General features: G+C 35.4%; 2 long non-coding RNA genes across 2 annotated transcripts; both read left to right on the forward strand.

Annotated features, from left to right (window-relative positions):
• Nucleotides 1-9,002: 9,002 nt before the first annotated feature.
• Nucleotides 9,003-9,770, forward strand: LOC135842910 (uncharacterized). The gene is made up of 3 exons (XR_010558211.1): nucleotides 9,003-9,120; nucleotides 9,222-9,299; nucleotides 9,656-9,770. It is a non-coding gene; the product is annotated as an uncharacterized LOC135842910 (long non-coding RNA).
• Nucleotides 9,771-9,865: 95 nt separating this feature from the next.
• Nucleotides 9,866-10,357, forward strand: LOC135842999 (uncharacterized). Its single transcript, XR_010558229.1, has 3 exons — nucleotides 9,866-9,944; nucleotides 10,031-10,147; nucleotides 10,268-10,357. It is a non-coding gene; the product is annotated as an uncharacterized LOC135842999 (long non-coding RNA).
• Nucleotides 10,358-10,369: the final 12 nt, after the last annotated feature.

Genomic DNA, 10,369 nt, shown 5'->3' on the forward strand with positions numbered 1-10,369 from the left:
GAACCTTCTCGGATTAATTTGATTGAATTGGAATTATATAAATTGAGTTGATTGTAGACCAATATTAGGAATACCTTAAGCATGTTGACCAACAATAGGTTAAATGAGTTGACCAACTCGAGATTGAATCACCATTGATTTACAAACTTCTGGTTTCCTTGGAGACCAATAGACACACTTTGATTTGGAATGGAACATCTGAGTGGAGTGAGCGAATCCAGGTATGATTGATTGGTTTGGAAAATGCAGCGCATTTTGGGAACTCAACTGAGTTTGATTCAACGAATTTCGATAAACGTTGGTATTATTTGACCTCACAGGAGCACCCGGTACATAACCAGTCGGTTGACTACCTGCGTTGACAAAATTACCTCCTTGGTGCACGTTCATATTGAAAATTGGAACGTGTAAATTCCTTGAATATTTACACTTTGTAATCCGTGGATGAATTGAATGAATGATATCAATCTTCACTTAGATAGGTATTAACCCACCTATCCAATGGCTTGATATCAGATGAGAATGACACTATGTGCCACGAAGCACTAATGAGTTTCAAATAATAATGACGAGTGGTATAACAACGAATCGGACAATGATGAGCCCAAACTAAGAGGAAGAAAGGGTAAAAAAAGCTCGCAAGATTCCTGCTTCTGTATTGACAAAATTGAAAAATACAGGGAAAAACTTCGATTGAAAACCATGAGAAAAGTGTTGAAATAACACGGTATAAAACATCGACCTGTTTTTCAAAATGGTACTACAAGGTAACTTTTGATTTGATGATGTACGAGTATTATGTGATTTTATGGCTTACTACATAAAAATTAAAAAAATTGAGAACAACAAAAACAGAAAAATAATGGAACGTCGTGATTTTTTTTATTACAGTGCTAGGTACATTTTACTTTTAGATTCTAATATCGATGTAACCTACTTATTCCAGTAAAAAAATATTTGGGGGTAAAGATCAATTTTCTGATCCATAGACTGAATGAAAAATTTTACAAACACTGATTGTGCAAAGTTTTAACAATGTAATGCTGCCTGTAGTTAATTGATCTTTGTTTTCAATTCATCTTTTAAATCATAGTTACTATTTATTCCGATTTTTTGAGAGCTGAGCATGTTGGTCACCATCTCAAGTTAGTACTTGGTTTTTTCTTCATTTCTGTAAGAAAATTTTACCCCTTTTATCGTTTCAAATTCTTTCCCGGAAAGGAAATTATACTCATTCGAGTCTAAAATGGTTGATTTGGATTTAGTATGTATAGATGTGACACTAAGACTGATTCCTAAATGACAAAACTATTATTACATATATATATATATTTCATAAACACAAAAATGCTAAGTAAGAAATCTACGACTTTTTCAACATGCATGGGTATTAAAAAATAGGTATTTACTCGTAAGGCAACCATGGAAAGTAGGTATGACCATGATGTCGTTCGATTCAAGAATGAGATGACATTTTTTCGACATAATGTGTCGTTTTTCCGGGTGATAAGTGCCTACGAATCCAATGGTTGATTTTCTAAAATTTGAAATTTTCAAGTACATACATACCCCTATGGTTAGAGATGTGAACTTTTCATAAAAGTAATTTTGGTGTGAAAAGTAGGAACTTTTCTTTTCAACTTTTCATTGAAAGAAAAGTACTTTTCACTTTTCAGACTGCACATCTCTACCTATGGTACCTGATGTAATATAAATTTTTGGGACAAACAAAACAGTTTCCCTCACTTATATGTATGATGGCCCATCCACTAAAATCATAAGAGCTACATACAATAAACAAATGAAAAAAATGAATTATTCGATCGATATACCTGATCAAGCTTATGAATTACAAAAACAGCTAACAAAAGTGTACAAAGCTTTTTTCTCGTACATACAAAAAAAAATACTGTTATATCACTCCTTGAATTTTGGAGGAAATCACTTAGGGGATAATGCCTCTTTTGAATGTCGTTAAGATTCACTCTCAACTCGCAAACAGAAAATCGTTTTCTTTCATTAATGTAATTACAGGTTGCCAACAAATGCGTCGATGCATTTAAGATACCTCTTATATCTTTACATTTTGGCACCCATCTTGGGACACTGGTGCTTAAAAACACTCTGAATTTTGTAATTTGCCTCGGAAAAAACATGAAAATACTCGTATACACACAACGTCTACCTGTTTGAAATTCGGACCAAATTTTCTCTTTGTACATGTTATATTTTTAATTTGCATGTAAGTATGTATGTATGGATTTTTCAATGGAATTGAGTTTGCTCTAATCATTACCTGCATAATAATTAACGAATAATTACGTTTGGTATTCGATAGGTAGATTAATACACGTCTGCTCGCGATGTATTATTTTCCAAGCCGAAACTTGTTCAAGTTCAGACGAATTCTCCACCTGCGTGAACTGAACATGACTTTTTTGCAGTCTGACATACCTACGTAGATACCAAAATAACATTTTGTCAGCGCCATTAGTGGACAGTAAGTAACATTTTATTTTATATCATGTTTTGAACAGAAAAATTGATGACAGTAACAGAATGGTCGATATTACTGGTATAAAATATGGCGTAGGTATCTGATGGTTTTCTTCGTGAAAAATGTACAATTATCTCTAGAAAGGTCCTTCTTGGCAAATTGTGGTCGGTGTTGGTAAGAGAAAAATTTACGATTCGATTATTCGAAATCCATCTTTTTTAATAACAAGACACGACAAAATAGAACAACAAAACAGTGCAGAAACGATGCTTCAAAATTGCATCAAATCACGGCTCAAGATGAAAAAAAAAACATGCTTTTACATGAACATCTTCACCCCTTCTCCATCAACATTCCGCAAACAAACAAAAATTAGGTTCAGATGAAACGACGTTCGTGAGAAAACCAAAAAAATCATGCGCTTCATCATACCATCTCATTCGTATTACTGAAATTTTTCAATATTAGTAATTTGTTGCTTTCGTGTAGTTAATTGCGTATAATCAGCGAGATCAAAGGTACACGAAGAGTTCCTATGTCCACCTCATCATACATTCCCTAATAGATGGATCGGACGCGGAGGTCCCATTTCCTGGCCCGCTCGAAAGTCCTGACTTGACGAGTACCTATGGACTTTTATTCATGGAGCCACGTTACAAATTCCGTTTATGACTCAGCAGGACCTCTAAATACGTAATATTAAAGAGCTGTGGGGTCGCATAACTGCAGCCTTCGAAGTTCGATATTATTAAACAAAACCAAGACGTTTTATCCAAAATACCACGAGATTTTGTGAAACAGACCCAGGCATGCATTCATGCTGGAAGAGGTCATTTTGAACAAAATTTACGAAATCATTTTGATTAATTTTTTGTTTTCTTTACTTTATCTGTTGTTTTTTAATATTATAATCATTTTTTTGTTACGTTTCTGTATTTCTTAATGAAATAATAAAATTTGTCTTCTAAACCACCTATTGCAAAATCTCTGTTTCAAAATCAGACCAAATTTCCTCTTTGTACATATATGTCATATTTTTCATTTATTCATTTCATAATAAATTATGTATGTAAGTACCTATGTACTTAGGTATTTTTTACTGGAATTAATTTTGCTTCAATCATTACCTACATAAATTGACGAATAATTACGTTTGGTATTCGATAGATAAATTAATTCACGTCTGCTCGCGATTTATTAATTTCCAAGCCCAAGCTTGTTCAAGTTAAAAGGAATTTTCCACCTGTGTGAACTGGACATAACTTTTTCCAGCCTGAATTCATATAGTTTGAGAATAACATTTTGTCAGCGCCATCAGTAGACAGTTAGTAACATTTTATTTTACATGTATAATTATTATGCTTTGAACAGAAAAATGCTGGATGCCCTCGCATGGTAAAACCACCTGACACCATCTATCGATACAAATTGTAATACTCGCAAGTTGTAAGATTGGTTTTCAACATCAAAATAATAAATAGGTACGTTAAAATGGAATTAGCGCTTCGAAAACCTATTCATTCATTTATTTAAACAAAATCAGGTCAGTGTTGATAAGAGAAAAATTTACGATTCGATTATTTTAAAATTCATATTATTTAATAACAAGGCACGGAAAACGTGAACAACAAAACAGTGCAGAAACGATGCTTCAAAATTGCATCAAATCACGTCTCAAGATGAAAAATAAAACCTGCTTTTATACGAGCATCATCACCCCTCCTCCAACAACACTCCGCAAACGAACAAAAAAAATAGGTTCAGACGAAACGACAATAATCAGAAAACCATAAAATCATTTGCTTCATACCATCTCATTTGTTACAAAATTAAGATTTTCTCAACATAGTGTCAAATTCAATGAATTATTGAGGGCAAAAAATATTGTTAGGTATATCACTTCTTCAATTTAAGATTCAAACCTAATTTCCCATTTGTATATGTCATACATATTTTGCAATTATTCATTTCATAACATAAACATGTACGTGAGTAAGTAAGTATATGTAAGCATTTTTTACTGGAATTAGTTACTTATGCTTTAATCATTACGTAATGCACGTCGTCGTCGTCGTAGTCGCGCTCCTTTACAGGAGATAGCGTATACTTCCATCTATATCAGCCGGTTTCTAGCGTATCTGATAGTTTCTTTCAGGGTCTTACAGGGAGAGTTGGCCGGTGAGTTTGTTGTTAACATCTCCGATCGTTTCCTCCCTCTTGTAGTTCTTCCTTGAATTTTCCCCTGTACCGCTAGCATGAAAATACCGTTTTCTCGTATTTTATGAGCTAGATACTTTAGCTTTCTGTTCTTTATATCTTCTACTACGACTTTCCGCTCCTCTCCTATTCTTGCTAATACTTCCTGGTTGGTGATGAAGTCCTTCCATGAGATCCGTAGTAGCCTTCGATAGCACCACATCTCAAAAGCAGATACTTTCTTCTCGCATTCTGCACTCATGGTCCATGTTTCACAGGAATACTTCAGAACGGTCCATACGTAGCATCGCATAATTCTCTTTCTCAGAGCTAGACTCATCGTTCGATTTCCCAGCACATTGGCTAGGTTGTTAAAGGCGCTTTTTGCCATTCCAATCCGTGATTTAATTTCTTTATGATCTCTACCATCATTATTTATCAGTGCTCCAAGGTATCTGAACTGATTTACATTTTCAATTTCTTGAGTTCCGATGTTGATTTTGACCTCCTTGAAGTCTCCTTTTGTAAATCTCATCACCTTGGTCTTGCCTGCATTTATCTTCATTCCATATTTTAATCCAGCACTGTTGATTTGGTTGATCATTTTCTGCATCTGCGCTTCTGTTTCAGCAAGGATCACTTTGTCGTCTGCGTAGCTTATTTCATTTATTCTCTTGCCGTTGATCTTGAATCCCATTTGTTTGATTCGCGCTTCTCTCATTATTTCTTCTGCGTACACGTTGAACAGCCTAGGTGAGAGGGGGCATCCTTGTCTCACGCCTCTCTTTATACCACATCTATTCTCCGAGTACTCAGTTCCAAACTTGATATTTGCGCTCTGCTCCCAGTACAAGTTCTTGATTATCCGCAGGTCTTTGTCATCGATATTGTATTTCTTCAGGATCTCCAGCATCCTCTCATGGTTGACACGATCAAATGCTTTTTCATAGTCGACGAAGCAAGCAATAATTTCCCTGTTTGCATTCAGTGCTCTTTGGATGATCACTTTCAGCAGGGCAATTGCATCTCTCGTCCCTTTTTTTGCTACAAAGCCATATTGTGTTTCGCTTAGATTTTCGTCTATCTTCTTTTCAATTCTGGCATTTATGATGGATAGTAGTAGCTTTAGAGCATGGCTCATTAATGCGATGGTTCTATATTCAGAGCATTTTTGCGAGTTATTTTTCTTCGGTATTGGTACAAAATTTACTGCTTTGAAGTCCTTAGGCAGTGTACCTTCATCGTATATCTCATTTATCATCTTCAGCAGTTCTTTTTCGTACTCAGGTGTTAGATGTTTAATCAAGTCTACTGGTATGAGATCTTCCCCCACTGCTTTGTGGTTTCTGGCTCTCTTCACCGCATTTCTCAGCTCCCACATTTCGATTCGTGGTGCCTCCTCTGTGGATGAAACTTCCATTTGAGCCGGACGTGTGTCATCTCCATACAGTTCCTGTATGTAGCTGATCCAGACCTCTTCTGTTTCTTGATTGTTAACACAATACTTTCCGTCTTTTCTTCGCATGTATGCTATTCCACTTCTCCTTTTCTTATGGGCAGCCATCATCTGCTTCACTTTGGTATGCATTTCTCTAGAGTTGTGTCTTTTCTCCAGTTCTTCTACTTCTCGACACTTCTCCTCATACCATTCATTTTTGGCCATTCTGCACATTCCCATGATCTTGTGATTTAGTTCTGTGTATTCACTACTTGGTCTGTTTGCATTCCTTCGTTCTTCCATCAGATCCAGTATCTCTTGAGTTATCCATGGTTTGTGTTTTCTTTTATCTTTGAGTGGAATAGACTTTTCTGCTGCTTTTTTAACCTTTCGCTTCCATTCTTGCCACTTCTCTTCAATACCTTGTTCTTCTTCCAACTTGTCTTCCTTTTGTTTTTCCAGTTCTTCTTGGAATTTCTTCTGCACATGCTTTGATTTGATCTTTGCAATGTCAAGTTGTTGGTATTGTTCTTTGCTCTTCTTCTGGCTCTTCATGACTATCTGGCATTTTGCAGCCAGTAGCTTATGGTCAGTGTTGCAGTCAGCACCAGGATATGTATGACAGTTCTTCACCATGTTCTTGAATCTTCTTTTTACAAGAATGTAGTCTATCTGGTTTCTGGCTCGATCTCCAGGACTGACCCATGTGTATAATCTTCTTGCATGTTGTTTGAACCAGGTATTGCATATTATTAGATCGTGTCTTTCTGCGAGCTCTACGAGCATTTCTCCTCTTTCATTCTGCTCTCCAAGTGCGTGCTTCCCTGCCACTTGGCTACCATGATCATTCCCGACTTTGGCATTGAAGTCTCCCATCAAAAACACAACATCATTGTTTTTTGAGCAATTCATTACTTCTTCTAGGTCATTGTAGAAGTTATTGATTTCTGCTGTACTGCTTTCTGCTGTTGGCGCATAAACTTGGATTATCACGATTGGTTTTGGCTTGACCTCCAATCTCACAAATATTATCCTCTCTGATTTTGGAATTATGGCACTATAGTTAATGATTTAATTATTTACGTTTTTTCCTCAACTTCACCAAAATTATTTAAAAAAATGTATATCTAAAGTCGATCCTAGGTAAGAGAAAAATTTACGATTCGATTATTCGAAATTCATGCTTTTTAATAACAAGACACGACAAAATAGATCAACAAAACAGTGCAGAAACGATGCTTCAAAATTGCATCACTCTACGTCAATTTGGAGGGGCTGTAGGCTAGGCTAAACGTCAAAAAACACCGAAAAATCCACTTTTTTGACCCTGGAGAGGGGTCACGTGGGGTTGGAAGGTTGAATCCTGCAAAAAGCACTCAAGGGGCACCCTCTCATTATATGCTGAAAATTTGGACCCCCTAGGTCAATTTCAAGGGTGAGGGGGTTGAAAATAAGGGTCAAATGTGGTTTTTCCCACCTAAAATAGGGTGGGGATGACCTAGGAAGCTGAAATTTGGATATGTTGATCACAATGGAGGTACTGATCTATGGTATGATTTTGAACCCTTTTCGTTCATTTGGGGCCATATTATGCCTCTCTAAAAAAACGACCTTTCTGTAATTTTCAACTTTGACCCTTGAAACTTCGGGGGTCAATTCTAGGTCCTAAAGGAACCACATTTCCCAAGTTTGAGTTTATTTGATCAATTAGAACAGGATCCAGGTCATAAAATGTAAAAATGACCATCGCGCTGAAAAGTGCTGAAACTTATATATATATACGCGTATATGTATAGGTAGGTAAGGTATTATACTAGTTATTTAATATAATTTTAAATTAAATATATAGAATGAAAATTAGTCAACTTTTTTCCCCCAAAAAATAGCTACCAGACTTTGCATACTAGATATTCATGTTCATCGAATACATCAACACATTGCTCATAAAGACTGTTTCCATTCATAAAAAAACGATTACTGGTACATTCCAACCAGTAAAATAAATAAAGACGGGTAAAACGGAAACAGGAAGCTCAAACCACAATATGTAACGTAAAAACAGACTTCTGTCGTTGTTGAAAAAAAGAAACAAGACATAAAATGTGTTGTAGTTCAAGTTGAAAAAAAATGATTTTGAGTAAGAAATCTACTACTTTTTCAACATTATTCGTGAGGGAACCTCATCAAAAGAGCTACAATAAACGAAATAAAAAATGTGAATTATTCATTACATTACTCCTTCAATTTCGGAGGAAATCACTTTGAGGACAATGCCTCTTTTGAATGTCGTTAATACTCACTCTCAATTCACGAACAGAAAATTGTTTTCTTTCATTTTATTACCTCTTGCAACAACGGTAGTCATTTCTAATTCCAAAATGAGCCCCAAATATACATAATTTTTTCCATTTCAAGCTACCCACTTGAAGTCCAAAATATCAGTACTTGTTCAAACTCACTCTTCGAACACCTATGCGTTGATACGACGATACAAACTCGTACCTATATGAATTATATACTTAATGACCGAATTTTGAATCATAAAACGATTGTAAAAACGCCAGAATACGAATACGATGCGTCATTTCCAATCATTCGACAACATTTTGAACACGAGTAGGTAACCTGTGCAAGTTACCTACTCGTGTGCAAAAACGAATTGGTAAAACACTTACAACAATTTCGCGATGACGAAACACCAAGTACAACGATCAGAAATGCGTATCGAACATAAAAATACGCCGATAAATCATCATTTCAATACGTAAGCCTTGATTTTTCATCAATGCCAGAATGTAAACAGTGTGTATCAACTTCTACGTAAATGTAGCGTTAGTTCCCAACGAACGTAAGAAAAAAAACTACAGCCTATGTGGTGGGTATTGTTGAACACGACAGTGAATTTTTTCCAGACACTTTACGAGAAAAAAGTGAACCAGAAATATGGTTATGTTGAAAGGAACTGTGGTTTTTACCATTATAATCGCATGTCGGTATAGATTTAATTCAGTTTTTAGTTGTAATTGGTATTAGACGTGATAATTGATTTGATTCTAACTCGTTTTTCTGCATTACTGTCATGTAACTCAGATTCAATATCGTCGATTCAATGTGGCAGTGGCAGGTTTGGGTTACCATCTTTCTTCAGCAGAAGTAAATCTAAAACTAGTAAGTCTTCGATTAAATAACTTTATTTTTAACATTTTCAATCCAATAATTAGGAATTGACCCACTGAATTTATCGGCAAGATGAGAAAAAAAACTCTACAGGAAGTAAAAATTGATGAAACCAATGGCAAAGTATAGGCAATCTTTATCCATCGCCTACAACTGCTTCAAGCTCGAAGATAGGCCATTTCTGCAATGACACTTCTTTACTCTCTTTTAGAAGAAGTTACAAATTAAAAATAATATTAAAAATTTGAGAAAATTCATTAAAAACTTGCCCCTTTCCATTCCATTACAAGTGTTTTTTTATCTGCAACGTAATCTATAAGTTGAATACTTTGATGATAAATTCACAGAGGAGGATAAACCTACAACAATACATCACTTGATAGAAACGATGAAGAAATTCATAGGGAACTTGTACACCTACAGCAGTAGTTTCAACACTGCGGGTTATTTGGACGAATACGGTAAGAGATACATCATTGGCCACGAAAAACTGGGCTAGGCAGTTTCGCCAACGAAGTGTACATCTTTTTAAAACAATTTCCACTTATGAACTTGCAGGCAAAGATCGCATTGGAATTTATTCTAAATTTCACCTTTATATTAAAAACGTATTGAAATCTCAGCAGTTTGTAACCGGTGAGAATATTTGTAGTCGTTGTCATTTTTCTGCTTGTATTTTGAAAAATTCAATAAATATCATTCTCGATTGGAATACATTTCAGAGTACGAAAACTTCGCCAGAATCACTGAAACGGTCATTGGCAAATATATGAAACAAGTCACCGATATGAAAAACATGATCTTCATGCCTGATGAAGAACAACGAAAAAAATTTCGAGGTATAATAATTTGAGAAAGTTGGGCTTTTAAGTGTAAAATACGACAACGATAAGAGAAATATCCACATACACACAGGTACAAGTACCAAGTAAATCTGATTAATTTATCTACGTTTACAGAAGCTTGTGATAGTTTAATAACAAGCTTGAAAATTCACGGAGAAAGCGCTCCTGAGTTTACATCTAGAATAACAGCCGCTGAAAAACAAGTGAAAGGTAATA

This window comes from Planococcus citri, chromosome 4, assembly GCF_950023065.1.
Source record: "Planococcus citri chromosome 4, ihPlaCitr1.1, whole genome shotgun sequence".
NCBI classification, from domain to species: Eukaryota; Metazoa; Arthropoda; class Insecta; order Hemiptera; family Pseudococcidae; genus Planococcus; species Planococcus citri.